We start from the raw sequence: 19,503 nt of genomic DNA on the forward strand, positions 1-19,503 counted from the left end.
CAACTCTGAGCCAAGTCCTGGAGCAAAGGAGGTAAGATGTCATGATGGGTCAGCTCTGAGTCATATGCTCACCCCTGAAGTTAGAGATGAAGTACATCCACCCCAACCATACAGACTGAGTTGAGATCATGTATGGTTCCCAAGAGAAAAGTTGGGATGATGTTAACACAAAAGTGGCAAGTATAAGCTAAGTAGTAAAAAACAACCTATGTTTACTATAGCGAGTCTCTGAATCTCCACATATTAAGAACTGGTGTTTTTTTTGGAAGGCACTTTAGTGTTGCCTGGATTCCCCAGCAGACCACATAGCTGTCCTGCTTTTTGATAGATGTGTCTGCTTCACGTGGCCACTGCAAACATCCTGGAAGTCACTGCCAGGATCGAAGAGTCATTTTGATCTCACCAGGAGGACATAATGGATGCTCTGGATGTGCTTTTGATCTGGTGAGAGGGAAAGGAGGGTAAGTTTATAATCTGACCTTCCTTTGTTGGAAGTGGATAAGTAAAGCTGTTTAATTCAACCTCTTGGAGGCATCTTTGTCAGAAGATAGTACAGTCGTTAAAAACATTGGCCTCTGAAGTCAGACTGCCTGGGTTTGAACCTTTTTTTTTTTTTTTCTAATATCAATAAGCCTCCATTTTCTTTCTCTACAATGGGGTGTCCTGAGGACTCAATGAAATTATGCACATAAAGTACTTGACATAATGCATAACATATAACTAAGTATGTATATGCTACAAGTTAAATACTCTTTGCCCTAGTACATGATGTCACAACAGCTGGAGCTCAAGAGGATCTATCTATCTAGAAGTATGCAAAGTACAAGACATATTTTCTTTTATTGTATATGAAACCCATTTTTTCATCTCCCATTTATTTCCTGAGGGGCAAGCAAGTCTGAGTGGAATCTCTGTATATGTGCTCTGACAACTAATGGCTTCTGAAAGTCACTGCCACCCCCTTTCTCCCTCCCACACCAGTCAGTCCCAGAGTCTGGCTTATTCTATTTCTGAAATATTTCTTGAGTCTGACCTCACTCTTCACTGCCCCTGCCCCAGCTCTAGTCCACAAGCTCTTTCCTGCCTTGGTTAAATCAGAAATTTTTCTAAAATTTTTTAAAATGCTTATTTATTTGAGGGAGGGGGGAGAGAGAGGGCATGCACAAGTAGGGGAGGGGCAGAGAGAGAGAGAGAGAAGAGAGAGAGAGAGAGGGAGAGAGAGAATCCCAAGCAGGCTCTGCGATGTCAGCACAGAGCCCAGTTCAGGGTTCAAACCCACGAACTGTGAGATCATGACCTTAGCCGAAATCAAGAGGTGGATGCTTAACCAACTGAGCCACTCAGGTGCCCCATAAATCAGGAATTTTTCTTAGCTCTCTGTCACATGTCTTTCTATCTGGTCTCCTCCTTTCCTTTGCTCCTTTCCCTTGCCTACACAATAATGTCCTAATTCCTTCTCAAGGCATTGTTTAAAGACTTTTTCAGTCTGATTCCAGCCTACCCTTCCATCTGTAAGAATCTCCTCCATAAACCATTGGTTACAGGCTTAACTGCTGATGTTCACTCTTCTCTAAAAACTCCATGCCCCAGCACCTCTACAGGCTTTTGCCCACGCTGTTTTTGCTGGCTGCCTGCCTTTACCTCTTCTCTGCTTGGCTAACTTCTGCATATTTTTTAAAGTCTCCTTTCCCCTGGGTCCCTGCCCCTGTGCTTCCATAGCTAGATGTACATACTATTACTGTACCATTTATCACACTATTTAAAAATTGGCTGTGTGTACCTATGTCAACTCTTATATGCACCTTAAATTCATGGAAGAAAAGAATCATGGTTTATGCATTTTTATATACCCAGGGCCTAGAAAAGTGTTCAAAAACAGAGGTTATTTTCTGCAACGAATATCTGCTCTTAGGTTGTAAATCAAGAAGGGTGAAACACACTACTATTCATTTCTCTTTTACAGCACCATTCTGAGTGATTCTTATGACTTTTTCTTCCTTTTTTTCAATGTATTTTAAACCATATTGTAATAAGAAATACAGGGCTCAATTCTTACTCTTAAAAATATATGTTAATCCCTTTGCCAAGGTAACAACTTTTATTAGCTTGGTGGATATCCTTCAAGATTTTTCAAAAATGATTTAAAATAACAGCTTTATTGAGGTATCCACATACCATAAAATTCACTCCTTTAAAATGTACAATTCAGTGGTTCTCAGCATTTTCAGAGAGTTATGGAACCGTCACCACTATCTAATTTTAAAACATTTTTGTCATTAGCAGTCACTCCCCATTTTTTGCCCCCCTGAGCTCTTAATAACTACTAATATGCTTTCTGTCTCTGTGGGTTTGTCTATTCTGGATAATTCGTGTAAATGGAATCATACAATAAGCTTTGTATGTCTGACTTCTGTCATTTAGAATAATGTTTTCAAGGTTCATTCATTTCACAGCATATATCAGTACTTCATTCCTCTTATCGCAAAATAATATTCTATTTTTAGATATAGCATAGTTTGTTTATCCATCTAGCAGTTGAAGGAAATTTGGGTTGCTTCCACTTTCTGACTGTGGTGAATAATATTTTATGAACATTCCTGTACAAATTTTTGTGTGGACATATATTTTCAGTTCTCTTGGAGACGGGCTTAGGAGTGGAACCGCTGGGTCATACAGTAACTACATGTGTAGTAACTACATGAGGAATTGCTAAACTGTTTTCCATAGTAGCTGCACCATTTCACATTCCTGCCAGCAATGAATAAGGATTCCAACTTCTCTACATCTTTGTCACCATTTGCTCTTATCTGTTTTACTGTAGCCATTGTAGTGAATGTGAAGCATTATCTCATTGTGGCCTTGGTTACATTTCCATAATGACTAATAATCTCGAGCATCTTTCATGTACTTATTATCCATTTGTGTATCTTCTTTGAAGAAATGTTTATTCAAATCCTTTGTCTATTTTTAAATTGATTATTTGTCCTTTTATTGAGTTGTAAGCATTCTTTATATATTCTAGCTACAAGTCCCTTTCCAGATATATAATTTGTAAATATTTTCTTCACAACCTTTTTATATACATTTAAATAAATATGTATTTATTTTGTGCATTTACTAATATATGTAAAGATTTAAGTATGTTTCTCTTTTACACATATAGGATATTTTTTGTATTCTTGTATAGATATCTTCCCCAATCACTGTAAATGTAAATCTACCTTATTATTTTCAAGGCCAAATAGATGTACATAGAACCATTCCCTAGATGATGGGCACTTTTCTGAGTCTCAATATTTTTATAATTATGAACAGCTCTGTAGTGGGCATCCCTATAAAGGTCCCTTTCTGCAAGTGAGCAATTGTCTCTCTAGGATATCTTGAAGAGGAATCACTGAGTTTAAGAGTATCTGCATTTTACATTTTAATACAAACTATCAATATGTCTGTTAGAAAGGCTGCGCAAATATACTTTCACAGAAGTGTGTGGGAATACCATTTCTTTGCAATCTGTGCAGCATTCATATTTAAGTGTTCTTGTCACGTGATCAGCAAAATCCGTTAGCTAACTATTGTGTTAACTTGCATGAAGTTGTTTTGATATCATGAGTTCAATAACTTCTATTAATTGGTGTTCAGAATAGAACCTATCTCTCATTTAATTCTTCTATTCATGACATAGAAAGGAAATGATAGATGGGTTGGAATTGTCTGGATTTACATTCTAGCTGCTATGTGTGTGAGGCCAGCTTAATAAAAACATGGTTCTTTAAAGACTTTCCACTGTATTTTGAGCTGACCAGACTTTTAACCGCAATCCAGAGACTTTTAACTTCACAAAGACGTGGCATTTTATTTTAATAAAGCTATCAACAGTGCTCCCTTTTTGAGTGACTTTTCAAAAGCATCTTTTGTCAGCAGAGGGCTTTTATTAGCTAATGTAACCTTGCTGTACTCCAAGTTAGCAGAGAGAGAAAAGAAATGTCCTTGGGTACCAAATATGGAAAGCTGTGCAAAAATTCTCAAAGGGAAAGAAGTTGTGTAGTTTTTTGAAGCTGCATTTGTCACTCTGTTGTATCTTAACTAATAATAATGAAGTTTTCCAATGCTCATGTCCAGAAGGTAAAGGCTTACACGATTATGCCTCCAAACTGACAGTTGTATGAAAAGAAATCACAGAGGATTAATATGTAGAGACCAGGTAAAAGTGTGGGCATGATAGTTTGTATAAGCTCAACTGTAAATGTCTGTAGTCTGAGGCCCTAAAAATGGGGAGTTAGGCGAGAAAATCTTGGAGTGATAGCCTTGACTATGGGGTGGGGTAGCTAGCTAATGAGGGCTTATTCTGACCCAGTATTGATAATTGAGTAGTGCTAATAAACTGTAGGTCATGGGGCAGACATAATATTGTGGGTTCTGGGCACAGTCAGGTGGGCAGTTAATGGTATGATTCCAGCAGTCATTTAGTAATTGGGGGAGACTGTGGACAGGGTCTTACACAGGTGTCAAGACAGTGTTCTGGGACAGGTACACTGCAATGTGGGAATTGATGTGCTGTCAGAACAAAGCCCTCTGACCTTGGTTAACATGGTGGGAATGGCTCAAATTGCATCTCAAACTTAATCTATACAAAATCTTCAATCGAATGGCTTAATTTCAAAACCCTTGAACAGACAAGGTGGGGCAATTAATGCATCTTCTATTTGGTTAGGGACTGGCTCACAAAATGAGGAGAGAATGTAATTAATACTGTGGACTTAGTGCTCACAGTGAGGAGTCACTGGAGAAGGCAGGAAGGACACTCTGACAGCATTGTCCCTGAGTCCCCAGATACCACTACAAATGATCTCTCTCTCATCTTTGCTGGGAACTGGTAGGCAGTGGTGCTTGATGTCTATTCAACTCCAATTCCATTTTGAGGTCTATAATTCAGTAAGGATAGATATAAAAAGGGTTCCTTTTTCATCAAAAGGATAATTACCTAGTTATCAGTGTGCTGGGAAGATGAGAGCTTATGGATTTTTCAAAGAATCATAAGTTCATAAGGGGCTGGGTAAAGTCATTTCATTCTGTCTTCAAGCAGGGCTGAATTTAATTCATCCTTGATGGATGGACACTATTTAAGAAAGATGTCTAGAGAATAATAGTTGACAACCTTCAGTATTTTAGCAATCCTCAATTGTGACATTCCTTCTATCTTAGTGAATATGTTGACATAGAATGAAAGTCCATGGTCCATTGTGTCCTTTTTGGGTAGAGAGAAACTTGCTGTAAATGTCCCTCATTTTCATTAATTCAAAGAACACTTATTGAATACCTACTTTATGCTAGATGTGAGTGATACAAGGGTGAAACAATAGAAAAGACAGATTTGATTCTTGTTGATATTTAGCTGAGAAATACATGATGGGTAATAACCAATAACCAAATAATAGTAATATGATTACAAGTCATTATAAGTGCTATAAAGGGAATACAGTGGTGCTATAGAAAGGAGCAAAAGGAAACTAAGGCCTTGTTTTTTTTTTTTTTAATTTTTTTTTTCTACGTTTTTTTTAAATTTATTTTTGGGACAGAGAGAGACAGAGCATGAACGGGGGAGGGGCAGAGAGAGAGGGAGACACAGAATTGGAAACAGGCTCCAGGCTCCGAGCCATCAGCCCAGAGCCTGACGCGGGGCTCGAACTCACGGACCGCGAGATCGTGACCTGGCTGAAGTCGGACGCTTAACCGACTGCGCCACCCAGGCGCCCCACTAAGGCCTTGTTTAGATGAGTGGACAGAGACCTCTATTTATAAGTGACATTTACTAAAAGTCCTGAGGTATATGAAAGGGACCAGCATCTTGGAATGCAGAGAAGAGCATTCTTGACAGAAGGAGCAAAATGTGAAAAGGCCCTGAAGTAGAAAGACCATGGTGTGTTTGAGAAATTTAAGAGGTCAGGGGGTGCTCAGTCAATTAAGCATCTGACTCTTGAATTTAACTCAAAATTTCAGCTCTTGACTTTCTCTCAGAGAGAGAGGGAAAGAAATATAAGAGGCCAGTATGGCTAACGCAGAGTGGTCAAGGGAGAAGGTGGCATTATTGCTGTGGACCTTGTAAGCAATAATGGGGGGATTGAATTTTATTAAAATAGAATGGTTCTAAAAGATCGCATGGCTGCTGTGTAGCTAATGAATTAGAAGTGGGAAAATCAGAACAGAGAGACCATTTAGGAGGTAGTCTATTGGTGTTGGTGCCTTAGACTATGTTGGTGGCAGTGAAAATGGGTGGAGACATTTTTGAGATTTATTTAGAGAGTTGGATATAGTATAAGGGGAAAGGCACTAATTCAAGGCTGATATCTTCAATTCTGGGTGGAGGAACTGGTAAGATGGTAGTTTCATCTAGTAGATGGAAAATAACTTGGGAATAGATTTGTAGTGGGAAGGATGGGAATTGAAAGTTTGCATTGCACATGTTAAGTTTGAGGTGCCTGTAAAACAAATAAGTAGAACCGTTAACTCTAAGTCTGAAGTTCAGAGAAGTTGGCACTGGAGAAATACATTTAGATATTAGTCTGATCTTTTAAGCTATGGAAAAAGAATGAAATAATGAATGGAAGAGAAAAGAGAAGGAAAAGGGGCTCAAGTATAAACTCTGTGGAACTCTAACATACCCTCATAGCCTTGAGAAGAAGGAATTAAGTAGAGAGAGCACCAGACTGAAAAGCATATGGGTTCTGATCACGTTGGGCCTGACTTTCTTTGACTGTATCTGCATCTTTGTCTTTATTTTCAGAATTAAAGCATAATTTTAATTTTTTTAATGTTTATTTTGAGAGAGGTGAGGGGCAGGGAGAGAGGGAGACACAGAATCCTAAGCAGGCTCCAAGCTCTGAACTGTCAGCACAGAGCACGACACAGGGCTCAAACTCATGAACCGTGAAATCATAACCTGAGCCGAAGTTGGAGGCTTAACCAACTGAGCCACCCTGGTGCCCCTAAAACATAATTTTAATGTAATGTCTTATCAAATCTCATAAAATGTAGTACATTATTTTAGTAATAAATATGACCCATAAGTAATTTGTCACTTATGTACAGCATTCAGTGTTCATCACAACAACTGCCCTCCTGGATATCCATCACATATTGAACCCATCCTAGCACCCACCTCCCCTCCAGCAACCCTTTTTGTTCTCTTCAGTTAAGAGTCTTTTATGGTTTGCATCTTTAAAATGATTTTGAAGGGCACCTAGGTGTCTCAGTTGGTTAAGTGTCTCATTCTAGATTTCGACTCAGGTCATGATCTTGCTGTTGTGGGATCAAGCCCTGCATCAGATTCTGCTCACTGAGCACAGGCCCTGCTTGGGATTCTTTCTACCTCTCTGCCCCTCCCCTGCTCCTGCTTTCTCTCTCTCAAAATAAATAAATAAACATTTAAAAAATAATGAAATGAGGAGTATGAGCCCTAAATTCTCTCCAGTTGCCAAAATTCTATCATTCATCTCTTCCTCGGTATTAGGTTCATTTTCTAATTACTTTGGCTATTCTCTGTAACTTACTTTACTTACCCAGAATTACCATGCCTAGAATACCCTTTTCTAATTCATAATTCTAATTCTAGGTCCATTAATATCCCTCTAAATCTGGCCTGTCCCCTGCCAACTTGTGATTCCTTGGGCAGTTTGTGCTGTTACATTCCAGTTTATTTGTGGGGAGAGGGGGGAGTCTGTGTCACAATGGAGATTGATACTGGTAGGTTTCCTTTTTCCTTAAAAATGAGTCTCTTTATTTCGCCATTTTGTTCAACACAATTTTCCAGTTTCTTTTAAATCAGCTTTAGAAATTTGAGAAATGCAAGTAGACATTTTGTTTGACCTCACTTAATGTTTGTATTGGTCCAGATCATAAAGCAAACCAAATAGATGACCCCTGCTCAGTAGCCGATAGGACTTTTAACCCCATTAAAAATTGGGTTGAAAGATGTATTCCCAACTGCAATGCATTGGATGTGTTTGTAGCAAATGAAGTTTCAGATCATTGCTTAAGGATCCCAGGGTGGTATCTGTTCTAGATATCTTTCTTAACATATTAACACTTGCAAGTTATTCATGTTAGAATGATTTTTTTAACATAGTGCCTTTATTGTCCTGTCCTGTTGCATTATTGCTAATTTTTGTGTGTGAGATAATTCTCTGTTGCTTTTGTCTCACAATGTACCATCTGAACATACTGAGAAAGTTGGAAAAAAGTGAAAAAAAATTCATGCTGAAAAACAAAGGTTATTGGTTAATGAAAAATAATAGATAAAATAGCAATTAGATGTCACATGATAGACTTTCTTTTTTATCCCCAAGTTTTCTGAAAGTGGCATTGGGTCATCTCACCAAAAAGAAGAATACAATTACAGTGATGACAATATTTCTGTCATAGGTAAGGCCTTGTCAGCAATTTATTTCTTCTTTATGTCATTGTTTTCATGATTCAAGACTCCAGTCATGATTGATATGGTTATTAGAGAAAGAAGAGGTTAGATGAAATGAAAACAGTTATTCTTATTACATCTGGGTGATTCGGCTAAATTAGCAGTAGTGTTAAATGCATAATACAGAAAGTGGTGAGAAGGTATGAGCCAGTAACATAATTGTGCTTAAATGAAAAGGAACATTATCAATATGATTTTGTATATTTTCCTCATGGTTCAGAGCTCCACATAGAAACCCTTTCAAATTCTCCAGAATAGACCCAGGTGGAGTCAGCCTTAATATTTGCGTTTATATGAGGCAAACATTTCCAAACTGTATTATGAGTTTGGCTGTATTATTTGTTCTTCCCATTACCCACCTGTATTGAGTTGAATGTATCCCTCCATAAAAGGATAGATCCAAGCCCTGACCCCAATACCTGTGGATTTGATCCTGTTTGGAGAAAGAGTTTTGCACACATAATTAAATGAAATCACTAGAATAAATCATCCTAGATTAACTGGACCGCCCCTAAAGCCAGTGAAAAGTGTCCTTATAAAAAGAAAAGACACAGGTCCACAGGGTATAAAGCTGTATGAAGACCAAGGCAGACATTGGAGTGATTTGTCTATAAGCCCAGGGACACAATGATTGCAGCAGTCACCACAAGCTAGGAGGGAGTTATGGAAGCAATTCTCCCTCAGAGCCTCCAGAAATTTACTGACACTTGGATTTAGACTTTTGGTTTCCAGAATTGTTAAGATAATATGTTTCTGTTATTTTTAAGCCACCTATTTGTGGTAATTTGCTACAATGGTTCTAGGAAACTAGTATACCACCTTCTATTAAACATTTTGTAGGAGGCAGCATGGTGGGGTAGAAATGCATTGGAGTTAGAATTAGGAAATGTAGTTTCTGCACTTAAGGCAGCTATTGGTAGCTGTGTGTGTGATCTTGGCTGTGTCACAACCTCTCTCTGCACCTCTGTTGCTTCATCTATAAAATGAAGACTTGGAATTCCCTTTCAAGTCCTTCTAGGTCACTCTTATTATCTGATTAAAAAACAACTAGTAAACTGTACAAAATATCAAATAATGCTCTTTTTGGACAGTGGACAACAGGCAGTGTAGGGATGTGTTCACTGAGAAAAAGAAAGAGATAAGCCCTAAGATTATTCTAGCTTTTATCATGCACGTACTTTATGCACTATATCCCAGAGATGAGGAACCAGAGCAAAGCCCAGTGGTATTTCTGAGTTGAAAAGAATAATGTTGGAATTTGTGGTGGACAGGGGCACTGAAAGTTATGGTACAGAGTGCCAGAGAGTAGAGAATTATTCAGAAAAACAGCTCCAAATATCAGCATAATATTCCCCTTGAATTGGGGTTTCACAAAGCCTGCAAACTACTTAAGTTCCAATCAGTCATATTGGAGAGACTTCACGGAACACCCGTCATATCATTAAAGATGCCACAAGAGCTATGTCTTAGTAGTGGGACTATACTAGCTCTAAAATAAAAGCTAGTTTTGACCTACCTTAACAGAGGAGAAAAAATAAGCCTTGAAAAGATCGAGCCCATTTGCAAGTCATGTTAACTGACTACCGAAACAAACTTCAACACTCTTTAAAGAAAGGCAACAAAATCCAGACACTCATTAATAAAACATTTAGCATGTTTATTATCTAACCATAAATTATTAAACATTCTAAGTAGCAGGAAAATGTGACTCATAACCAGGAGACGAATCATTCAGTAGAATCAGACCTAGGAATGATAGAAACAGTGGAATCAAGAGACAAGGATTTTAAAACAAGTCTGGTAAATGTGCTCAGGGATTTAAATGAAAATGTGAATGTAACAAAGGGATAAATGAAAATGTAAAAAGAATCAAATGGAGGGGTGCCTGGGTGGCTCAGTCAGTTAAAGGTCCGACTTCAGTTCAGGTCATGATCTCACAGTTTGTGAGTTCGAGCCCTGCGTTGGGCTCTGTGCTGACAGCTCGGAGCTCAGAGCCTGGTGCCTGCTTCGGATTCTGTGTCTCTCCTCTCTCTGCCCCTCCCATGCTCATGCTCTGTCTCTCAATAATAAATAAACGTTAAAAAAAATTTTTTTAAAAGAAGCAAATGGGACTTCTAAAATGGAGAAACACCATATCAGAAATGAAAAATTAACAGTATTTGAGGCACGTGCTTCACACCCCTCCCCCAGAAAAAGATCATAGACCTTGAAGACATAGCAATAGGAACTATTCAAACTGAAGCACAGAGAAGGAAAAAAAAAGTTTTAAATGTAATTAACAGGGGTTCAGTGAGCTCCTGGGACCATAGGCAACTAACATATGTCATTGGAGTTGCAGAAAGAAAGGATGGGACAGGGACATAAAAAAATAATAAAAATGGCTGAAAAATCTCCAAAGTTAAAGGAATTTTTTAAGTCTCCTGATCCAAGTAGTCCAATGAGTCACAAGCAGAATAAACACAAAGAAAACTACACTAAAGTACATCATAATGAAATTATTGAAAACCATTGATTAAAAAGAAGTCTTAAGAACAGCTACAGAGAGGCCACATTACATACAGAGGAACAAAATAAGAGTAATCACTTGTTTTTTTATTAGAAAATACACAATACAAAAGAAAATAAAATGGCATCTCTAATATCCTGGGCAGGAAAAAACACTTAGAATTCTATGTTCATTGAAATATATCTTTCAAAAATAAATGTGAAATAAAGAAATTTTCAGATAAACAAAAGCTGAGAGAATTCACTACCAGTATATTTGCACTGTAATAAGTGATAAAGGAAGTTTCCAGATGTAAGAAAATGATACCAAATGGAAGCTTGGAACTACAAAAAAGAATTAAGGGTATGGTAAATATGTGGAAAAATATAAAAGGCTTTGTTTCCCCATGTATACATATATTTCTTTGAAAAATAATTTTCTTTATAGCTAAAGTAATGTAGAGTTTATAACACATGCAGGAATAAAATATGACAATAGCAGAACGGATAAGAGGGAGAAATGTAAGCATTCTGTTGTGAGGATCTTCATTGTCTGTGAGGTGTTTTAATATTATTTGAAGGTAGACTGATAAAATGAAAATGCATATGTAATTCCCAGAGCACCTTCTAACTAATCCTATTTCTGTCCTCAATTTTGTAACTAAGTTAGTTCATATCATACCTCAGCTTAAAACTCTCCAAAGACTTCCCGTGTTAGAGAAAAAGCTGAAATTTTATAAATCTATACTTAGTCTGGTCCAAATCTACTTCTCTGATCACAGCTCTAACCTCTGCCTCTCTCACTCACTCCTCTCTAACCGTGCTGGTCTCCTTGCTGTTCTTTGAACTTGACTCACAAGGTCCCCTATTGGAGTTTTTGCATTTGCTGTGTCCTTTGCCTCTAACACTCTTCATCCCAAATATCTTTTTTCAAATATTTTTTCAGACTTTACTTCTGACTGGTATCTTTCCTGAACGCTGATTTAAAATTATACTCCTACCATTTGCTTTCCTGGCACTCCCTATACTTCTTCCTTTGAGTACTTGGTAGAACTTCTATTTTCTTTTAGTACTTTTTCTTGGCTTAATTTTTCTTGTAGTACTTATTACTTTCTAAGGTATTACAACTTTCTTATTTTATTTATTCTCAGTCTTTCTCCCCGGAGTCCAACACAACTTTTACTTGAGCAGGTTTTCTTTTCTCTCTCTCTCTCTCTTTTTCCACTGATGAATCCACAGGACCTAGAATACTGCCTAATACGCAGTTAAGTGCTCAGTAGATATTTGGTTGAATGACAGAATCTGCAACCAAAAACTTGGAAACTCCAGGAAGAACACCCAAACTCCTTTTCTTTGTTCTGGCTGCCCCTGTGTATTGGACCCTGTATGCTAGTGTATGACATATGGCACTTTTCTTGCCCTCTTCAGCAATTTCCCCCATCATCTCCCTGTCCTCGTTTGCCTTAAGGCTGCAAAGGATTGGAAAGATGTTCCTTATCACAAAAAGAGAGACTTGAGAGCCCTGCTCTAGGCTTTTTTATTTGCCCTGACAAATATGACAATCTGTTTTTATCTTTAAAGCGTTTGTGTGTCTGGAAAGTAGCCACTCTGAGAAGGCTGGTTTTTCTGTATTTCAAAGGGAACTTGTGGTCTTTTTTGGGTTTTGATTTCTATCTTTTGGAAAAGTCAGCGCCTGCAGCTCTGTTGCACTCAAGGCTTGAAATCTTTCATCCCTGACAGTAGGAGGATAAAAGAGGGCTCACCATGGTCTACCAAGGAGACTTTCTTTAGCTTCGGGTGGCTCTGGATGTAAGCAAAGGCCACAAGGCAGAATGACCACAAAACTCTTGCTCTTTCCTAGGACTAGGGTTGAGTCCAGTTTGGCCCCATGCTAATTTATTTTAGAGACCTAGTATTTTGAATGGCCAGGCAGTTTCTAGACAGAATCTATTTCCCAGTCTGCTTCTGCCTCATGATTGGAGTTCTGGTAGGAAAGCTTAGAGCACTTTGATCACAGCCTCAGCCTTTAGCAGCTAAGTTCCTTGGTATCTAGGGCACTGAAAGGGAAGGGCAGCACAAGACAAACAGGCAGATGTTCAGTGGTCTAAGGTGCAGTTTGTGACTATAGCCTACTTTACTAGTAATGATTAAGTACCTTTTAGGTCATGTTTTTGCACCATATCTGAAGGTTAATAGATTAGTTGTCTGTTTGCTGTTTTAAGCTGTCTTTATCTTTATATGCATCCAAAAAATGACTAGTGGTAGTTTTCATTAGTAAATTTAATTTTCTTTTGAGTTGATTATCCAAATAGCATTGCTTCTCCATTCCCCTAACATATTCAGTGCAGCTAATGCGTAAGATTAATTTCTTTAGTGGTAATGAATAAGGCTTCTTGGGCACAGGACTTCTGAGCATCTGTTGAGGGTTAGAGGTATCAGTTATTGTGCCAACAGATGGCAAACTAAATTTTATCCTCCTTTTCTCAGCTCTTTCCCCAGCCTGGAGCTCATTTTGTAGCATCCTAGGGGGATAGCATGTTGTGATATAGAAGTTAAAAAGAAAAAGTGAGACAAAGCCTATGTTGGTGTATGGCTGGCAAGAGGATACAAGTGAGATTTTCAGGATTTGTCTCTCCCTTTTATTTCTCTCTATGGACCTCATATTTTCCTATAGAAGTGAAGGAAAGACAAGTCTTGAAACCTCACTTGGGCTACTGGATCCAGCCATGCCTGAAGCCATAATAGCCTTTAACTTCAAAGTTTTGTGAGCCAATGAATTCCCTTTTATTATTCAAATTAGTAGAAGTTTAATTTCTATTGGTTGTAACCAAATGAGTTTGAATAAAAAAATTAGAGCGTAAAAGGCATATTGAAGTCATCTGAGACTTTTATAAATTGGACAATTAATCTCTTAGGGTAAAAGCATCTCTAATCTTAAAATAAGACCCTGGTTAGAACAAAGGAGACATATGATAACTTGACCTCAGTCACCAACCTGATTATACCCCTTACCTTCTAGTTGAAGCCCTTCCCTCCTTGGACCTAACCTTCCTTTTTGTAGCAAGGAAGATGATGCTAGCCTATTTGATTCACATCCTTTTGTCTCAGTGATTCAAAATCCAAGCACTTCCTCCATTGGTTCTAAATCTAAATATCCTTAGGGGGATACTTTTATTCTGTTGCATCACATGTCCAGTTCTGAGGCCAAGATTCTCAGTCTTGTTAGAATCACATATTTAAATTTCAGGAGACACTGTTTAGTTAAGTCTAGGTAGTGATTTTATAGTTTATTTTTTTTCTTTTATCCTTTGCTTACTTGTGCATAAAATATCACTTTTAAAAAAAGGAACCTTTTCACTGAATGAATGAGATGGTCATGCAACTAACTGTTGGCCCAAATGTCAAGTTTTAAAGAATTTATCTAATTATTATCATTTGCATGTCACAGCATCTCTAGGGATCGATAGGGCTAGAATCATCTCACTTTTTTATTTAAGAGAATTGAAGCTCAGATAGGTTAGGAAATGAGTCAGTACTTTTAAGGAGAGCCAAACAGAAGAGCAAAAGTAATTTATGTGTACTTTTTTTTAATGTCTATTTGTGTGTGTGTGGGGGGGGGGAAGGGGGGATTTAACATCTTATGGGTAGGAATAAAGTAGTAAAATGTAAATACAGTGCATGCTGCATTATCTATGTTGTGTTATCAACAGAAAAATTTTAGGATTTTTTTGTTTGTTTACTTTTGAGAGAGAGAGAGAGAGAGAGAGCCAGCAAGTGCAGGGGAGAAGTAGAGAGAAAGAGGGAGACACAGAATCCAAAGCAGGCTCCAGGCTCTGAGCTGTCAGCACAGAGCCCAGTGGAGGATTTGAACTCACTAACCATGAGATCATGACCTGAGCCAAAGTCGGCCACTTAACTGACTGAGCCACCCAGAAGCCCCAGAACAGAAAAATTTTCAATGTAAACTAGGCTTATCCTACTTTTTTCTTCCACTTTCCTAAATTTCACTTTATTCCCTATGGAATGAACAAGAATTAATCAGCCAGAAGTATTTGTTGAGCCCTTCTTTTACTTTTTTTTAAGTTTATTTATTTTGAGAGAGAGAAAGAGATCGAGAGAGAGTGGGGAAGAGATAGAGAGAGGGGGAGAGAGAATCCCAAGCAGGCTCTACACTGAGAGCACAGAGCCCAATGCGGGGCTCCATCACATAAACTGTGAAATCATGACCTGAGCCAAAACCAAGAGTTGGTTGCTTAACTGACAGAGACACCCAGGTGCCCAAAGCCATTCTTTAGATTAAAAAGTTCTTAAAAAGTTCTTAAAAGTCTTTTGTTAGTTTCTTGATTCACCCACAGTAATCCCCTGAGGCTCACATATAACGGGAAATACTTGCTGAATGAATATACAAATAAATGTATGACTAAGTAAATGAACGAATAAGTGATTGAACAAGTGAAGGAAATGGGCCATGATCTTTTCTGATTTTCTTACTTTAATAGACTATGAGTGTTAGAAAAATATACACAGCCATAAGAGCAAAGCAGTCTTTTCAATGTATTTTCTTGCTTTTTAGAGTTACATTTTGCTATAATTCATACTCTCCTTTGAAGAAAAATATTATGGCTCTTTAGATTGTCACTGCATAACTAACCACACTTAAACATAGTTGTTTAAAACAACAATTGTTTATTATCTCTCACTATTCTGTGTGTTGACTGTGTACTCTGTTGGGTGGTTCTTTTGCTCCAGTGGTGTTGATTGGAGCTATAATGATCATGATGTTCTACTGACCTGGGATTGTCAAGATGGTTTACACACAGAGTTCGCGTTTGATGCTGCCCTACCTGTTGGGGCTATTAACTGGAATATCTTGTTCTCCATGTGGTCTCTTATGTGATTGGGCTTCTCTATTACAGAATAGTTCCAAGAATGTTCCACAAGTATGATAGCAGAAATCTGCAGATCTCCTTGGCCAGGCCTGAGCCTTGGAAGTGACTCAGTTATTTCCAACAGATTCCCCTGGTCAAATTAAGTCACAGGGCAAGCCCAGATTCAAGTGGAGAGGAAATGGGCTTTGTTTCTCAATTAGTACAGGGAGAAATAATTGGCAGCCATATTTCTACTATAGTGGCATATCTTTAGAAAAAGATTCATTTGTTGAATGCATACATATATGGATGAATAAATGAAAGAGATACAGCGTGTCTGAATTCCAATCTTGGCTCCATTATTACTTAATGTTTGATCAGGTGAAGTTATTTAAGATTTTTGAGACTTGGTTTTCTAAACTATGACTAGGGTTCTTTTGAGGATTAAATGAGGTCACATATGTAAAGTACTAAGTTCAGAGATTCAGGTCTGTAGCATGTATTCAAGAAATTGTTAACCATTGTTGTTATTGTTATTATTGTTACTGTCATTGTTGAAATATAAAAGCCAACTGAATATTAATTATGGACAAGCATGTGATACTGCCCTGGGAGTACCTTGGTGTAATAAAGTTTGGCTTGGAAATTTCTGATACTGAGGGATTGAGCCTTATTATTTACATAATTAAATCATTTGTCACCCTCAGTGCTGCAGGCTTCACACAGAAACAAAACATTAAAATCATTAGTAGGTCATTACGATCTTTCAGATCCCCATGAATAGGTAAAACTTTCTTATGGCTTTGATTTCAAGGATTGATTTAGGTTGTTCAGTTCTAAAAATAACAATAAATTAAATGTCATTTCCATTTGGAGGGCAAATGGTGTGAAAGAGAAAAATATCTGTGTACCTTTAAGTAGTTAGAAGTGGACATATAATTTGACAAAAATTACTTCATGGATAGAGCTGTAAAGTGATACTGGGCAGGAAGCAAGCATTAAAGTACATAATATATATGCTATTTAGTGTGCAAATGTATTAATCTTGCTATAGATAAAGGCTGAATATTAGTTGATATCCATAGCAGAAAAGAAACATTGTTTAAAACAGAGCTCTTCCCACCCATCTCTATTCCTCTTGTAGTTTTAGAGCCATCCACATAAATGACTCAAGCCAAAAACACAGCCCCTCTCTGTCTTAACCTTAATCATACCCAGTCCAAAAGCTGGTCATTTAAGGTTTATCTTCAGATATATATTCCAATTTGACCACTTCTCTCCATTTTTCACTTTTAATCCTAATCCAAAACTCATCATACCTAGCGTAGATTATTATGATAGATCCTGATAACTCCCACTTTTGCCTCCCTCCTGTCCCGTCCACCTGAAATTTCCTTTAAAACATTCCAGTAGCTTTACATTATTCTTAGAACAGAATTTGAATTTTCTCTCTTGCCTCACCTACTCTGTGATCTCATTTCCTATCGGTCTCCTCTCTGCTTTGTGGGTTCCAGATACAGTCACCCTGTTTCTGTACTTCTAATACACCAAACTCAAACTTGTATTTGCTAAAATGCTTCTTCTTCTGTCTGAAATTCTTTGTGTTTAAGTTATCCCCATGGCAGCCTCCTTCTTGTCATTGTGGTCTCAGGTTGTTGGAGAAGCTCTCCTGAAACTTCCTTGACTGTGGAAGCTAAATCAGTACCCTCCCCCTAATCACCCGATCACTTTGGTAGCCTCTTTTGTAGCTTTGTAGCATTTACAATGTTGTCCAATTATTTTGGCCATTTATTTATCATTTGTTTCCCTTTTAAAATCATCAGAGCAGTGATCTTGTGTTTCTTTCTTATTCACCACCATAACCACAGCATCTAGAAGGTGTCTGGGTGTATAATAGGTGCTCAGTAGATATTAGTTGAATATCTCCAGGGGTCTAATGGGGCAGAAATGATCACTATCTTCATGAAATATATTGTTCTTTAGTCACTGGTACTCATATACTTATTTTTTTTTAAGTTTTATGGATTTTTAAAAGTAATCAGTGCTGAGAATATGTGAAAGTAACTTGGTATTCTCAGCTATCTGAGTTAAATTCACATTCCTATTTTCACTGATCTTCCTTCCTGCTGACTTTACTGATTGTTCTGCTGATAGGCTAGACAATGTGTAGGAACAATATAAAGGGTGTCATATTCAGGTCCAGGGCTGTCATATTTTATTGATGTTGGATATATGGATGATACTTAATAGAAAACAAAATCCTCTATAGGTTCTTCACTTTTCAAAATTTGCTTTCAGTAAGTCAGAGAAGGAGACCAGAAAGGCTTTTAAATAAATCTATTAAACTAATAATATGAGAACTGAAAAGTGAGCCATTCTCTAGTTTCTTCCTGACTTTGAAATGGTGTTTTGTTATTCACAAATAATCTTTCTGAACATTTTGATGCACTTTGTGAAAATAGGTTTTGAAATAGTACTTAAATATTCAGTTTGGGGGTCTTTCAAAAGCAAACAACAATTTTTGTTTCATCATTAACATGTGCTCATTACAACAATTTAAAGTGCATTTCTAGATGTGGTTGTAATTCTTGATAGTTCAAACTGAGACACATTTCACATGTTCGATAGTCTTATCTTGTCACAATTTAGTGGCAAAGTTAGAGCAAGCATTTTTATCTCACTATTGCTGTAATTTTTATTTTAAAATACACAAGATTTGGGGGAGGGGATTTTCTTAAAACACTGCTGGATTATTTTATCAAAATGCCTTAAGCATATCTAGAAGTATTAAAGCTTAATCTTCTTGATTCTTTCAGGGTATTTTGGTCAAGTTATTGAGATAAAATAACTGTATAGCTTTGAGTGCCTGCTAGATACATTAGTGAAACTTTTCACACTCTAGCACCTTTTGGGATTACTTATTAGCCTAATTTTTAGAATAGAAAACAAGTTCTTAAGCAGTTAAAATAACTTGTTTGCCTTAGTTGCAAAAATTTTTCATCATCCCGCAGTACTAAATTCTATTGCTATCATCTTCCATGTTCTTCACAATCATTTGAAAGATTAGTGATGAAAACTAGTGGGCACGGGAAGGGAATTTAATGTTAGGCTATTGAGCTCAAAGAAGAATTAATTGGAAAATTCCTAATTTGGATACTTATGTAGCTATGGAATTTCATATCAGGGGAAAGATACCTCTGAGATGACCTTCTCCTTCCACTCTTCCTTCTCCTCCTCCTTCTTCTGTTGTTGTTGTTGTTGTTGTTGTTGTTGTTGTTGTTGTTGTTTTGAGTGTAGTTGACACATGACGTTACATTAGTTTCTGGTATACAACATAGTGATTCAACCACTCTGTATGTTATACTTATGCTCACCACAAATATAGCTGCCATCTGTCACCTGTCACTTTTAATCCAACCTCATTTTGCAGATGACAATGTTGAGGCATTGATAGGCTTATAGTTAAGTACTTTGCAACACTGTCTCTTTATTTCTGCAATAGTTTGTTGGGATAGATGTTATAATCCCTCTTTAACTGTAGTTAGTACTGGAATTGAAAAAGGCTAAATAACTTGCCCTTTCAACAACAGGTGTATTGGGAGTCCAGCCTAAATCTGTTTAACACCGAGCTGTGGTGGCCCCTAGGATCAATTTTGGGGTAAGCAGTGATTGGAAAGAGAT

This window comes from Neofelis nebulosa, chromosome 4 (assembly GCF_028018385.1).
Source record: "Neofelis nebulosa isolate mNeoNeb1 chromosome 4, mNeoNeb1.pri, whole genome shotgun sequence".
Taxonomy (NCBI): domain Eukaryota; kingdom Metazoa; phylum Chordata; class Mammalia; order Carnivora; family Felidae; genus Neofelis; species Neofelis nebulosa.